The sequence below is a fragment of the Lactuca virosa genome, chromosome 6 (genome assembly GCF_052849685.1).
Source record: "Lactuca virosa cultivar CGN04683 chromosome 6, Lactuca_virosa_CGN04683_v6, whole genome shotgun sequence".
In the NCBI taxonomy this organism is placed as follows: Eukaryota; Viridiplantae; Streptophyta; class Magnoliopsida; order Asterales; family Asteraceae; genus Lactuca; species Lactuca virosa.
The window spans coordinates 80,707,702-80,711,325 of record NC_136431.1 but is presented as its reverse complement, the minus strand read 5'-3'; positions in this window follow the sequence as shown (position 1 = coordinate 80,711,325).

Below are 3,624 nucleotides of genomic sequence, written 5' to 3'. Positions count from 1 at the left end.
CAGCCCACTAACAATAATTGTGGTAATCATGGATGTCGGGGGAACTCTCGTAGCAACAACAACCGCGGTTATGGTGATGGTGATGGTTGTCAATTCAGCTAGGAATCAAATCAAAACATAGTCTTTGGAATATGTAATTGTTGTGGTATTGGGTATCATCCATCTTACCGTCCTAATCATGATCCATCCACCATTCGAACGAGGCCAACAACTAATTTTGTTGACAACAATGCGCTACATCAGCTACTTCTAATGCTTGGTTTCGAAACAACAGTTCCAACAACCATGTCACCCCCAATTTAGCAAGCATGGACGACTTGCATGCTTACTATGGCAATGACATTCTTTACGTTGATGATTGTAAGGGCCTCCTAATACTACATATCAGTTAATACCACATTCACCACCACATAAAACCTTTTGTATTTCAAACCTTTTGTAAGGGCCTCCTTCATGTACCTGAAATCACAAAAAATATTATTCTGTTAAAAAAATTCTATTTAGACAACCATGTTTTCATTGAATTTCATCGTCTTCCTCAACTTCATTCCGTTCCACACATTGTATTTTCCACTACTCATGCATACTCTATTACTTAGCATAGGTGGATCGATCATCCATATCAACGTCTTTTGAATTTTATGCTTTATAGTTTCTCTCTTCTTGTTACAAATAAATAGTTATCAAGTTTTTATTATTCGTGTCATCTTGGGAAATCATCAAAACTTTGTTTACAGGTATCTTCTTTTTTAAACAATAATATTATAGATTTGGTTTATTGTGATGTTTGGGATCCTGCACATGTTCTTTCCTTTGAAGGGCATCAACACTTTTTACTATGTGTTGATCATCACTCTACATATATGTTGATCTTTCCAATGTCTCAAAAATCAGATGTCTATAATATCTTTTATTTTTTTCACAATGATTGAAATACAATTTTCCACCAAACTGAAAAAAGTGCAAACTGATTGGAGTGGAGAATTTCGAAACTGTCCTCCTTTCTCTCGTCACTTGGTAATGTCCACTAACACTTTTTCTCATACATTAGTGCACAAAACGGCTTCATTGAATGCAAACATCGCCATTTTGTTGAAACCATCCTTTCTTTAATGGAACAATCTAATGTTCCTTCACGATTTTGGCACTTCGCCTTTGACATGACGGTATACCTTATCAATTACATGCCCTCACACACATGAACAAACTGATCTCCATTTCAACAAAAGGTTGGACTATATCCAACTAACCTACATTGAGTTCATTCTCGGTTAGCTTGCTCTTAAAAGCACCCATTTCTTTAAGTATACCCCTAAGATATGGATACACTAGTAGTATATAAGATGGATGTGAATTACGGAAAAACCCTAGTACCTATGAATGATAGAACACTATTTTTAAATAATCAAAATACTTTTACAAATTAACAAAGTTATATACAAAAAGTATTTTCAAAGTATAATATACAAAAACATGTGAATGACTGAACTCACTAACATTATGTTGGCCTTTCAAAACCACATGTATTCCTAGGAAACCGAGTGATGGAAGATTGCATCTCCGGAAGCAATGGTTGATCGACGAAGCTACCGAAGACTTGTTATCGTTATAATTATGCATAAATTTTGTATTAGAACTTCTAGTATTCTAGAAATACATTCTGATGTAATACTTTTATCCATAATAGAAGTGATATTTATGCTTTATATTGTTTTGTATTATTCAATGTATGTTCAATGACTGTGAATTAACATTCTAACGTTACACAACCCGACGTTTCCGTCGTCGGCTGGGGATGTGACAAAATTCTCATTTCATTGAGAAAGTTAAAACAGTTTGAACTTTGAGAAACGAAAATAAGTCAAATATATATGTTAATAACAACGGGAGCAATTAGAATCTTTGTTTCAATGAGAAAGTTCAAAGCGTTTGAATTTCGAGAAACGATGATAATCTATGCTAATGAAAGTAATTGGGATCTTTATTTCAATGAGAAATTTCAAAAAGTTTGAATTTTGAGAAACGAAGATGAGCCATAGATGTTACAGTGTTAGTGGGAGAAACAATACACATACTGAATGTGTTAATCTATGGAGATAGATTTTCATAATTCATTAGGATAAGGCAAAGTAGATGAAATCTCAAGGAAACTCGAAATAGTTCATAATTTGTAGCATGACATTAAGCTAATGTCCTAATTCTAGTATTCAGCTATAAGAAGTGAATCGTGTCCCACATGCTTTTGCTTATGGGAGCGATCATGTATGCCATGACACATACCAAATCTAATGACTCGTATGCCTTGAACATGACAGGTCAGATTAGATCAACTTGGCAAGAATCAATGAATCAAAACAAGTAAGTTCCTTAGTGTCCCAGGAGGACAAAAGATACGATAGTAGTATGAATGAGTTCATTATAAAGTTACATTGGTACTAGGTTTCACACTAATAAAAAACAATTATGTTTGCAGTCGGAATTCGTGTCTTTTACTGAATGGTAAAGTATTTGCTTGAAAGAGTACAAAGTAATACACGATAGTGCATTTAATAATAAACTTATAGTATATTGCATCTGGTTATAATGCAAAGGAAACTATGTGGATGAAAGAAATTCATTTGTGACTCTTTGTTGAAATTCAATTATTGGTGATCATTATGAAAGATTCTTGTGATTGAAAAGGTGAACTTACCATGAGTATGGATCCCAAAGTTACGCAATGGCGTGTACTTAGTAAGTACAATCACATTTGATAGTTGTTCGAATGAGAAGACATCATAGTCAATAGAGTAATATCGAAAGAAAAGTCTTGTCGATCAATTCGCTAAGTCAACTGTTAGAGATTAAGGGAATGGAATAATAATAAGTACAAACTTGGATAGATTCAAGGATCGTGTTTATCAAACACTTTTTGAAATCTATAATTCGTCCCTTTTTCTTGGGGTACACGAATTCAGAAGTGGGATAACCCAAGAATGAACCAATCTGAATGACATGCCTAATTCAGATTGTGAAACACATAATACCTTGTTAATGTGTTCTTGAGAGATAGTTCCAATCTTAATGAACGGATTTTGAGAGTATGTTCTATAACCCATTTCCTAGAACATGAAGAATGTTTATACAAGAGGGAAAAGTGGTTATGGCGGTTGCCTACAGATTTGGCGCAAAAACCGGTAGTTATTAGACATAACTAATGCTTGTATCATCAAGATGTCATCAAGTGAGTTTTGGCAGGAAAATGCATGGATGGAGTCATACCCGGTGCATTGTAGTTATTAGACATAACTAACACCGCCAGGGGCACAGCCCCTTGGAACCCTGCACCTAGGCCAAAATAAATGGTTGATTTTAATTTTTTATTCGGTAATCGGGAATTTTTTGTTCAAAAGTTAAAATTTGAGATTTTTCCATAAACTAGACCAAAATAATGGAACTTTTCTAACAATAACCCTTTATTTAATAAATGAATATACATGAACTTCTTGTTGAACGAACATACATGAACATCCTATTGAACGGTTCGCTGAAAGTTCAGTTCGTTTACAACCTTACTCGTTGCGCACGAACATCATATGGTGTGTGTTACTATGGAAGAAATGCAGTCACAAAGACATTGGGCGC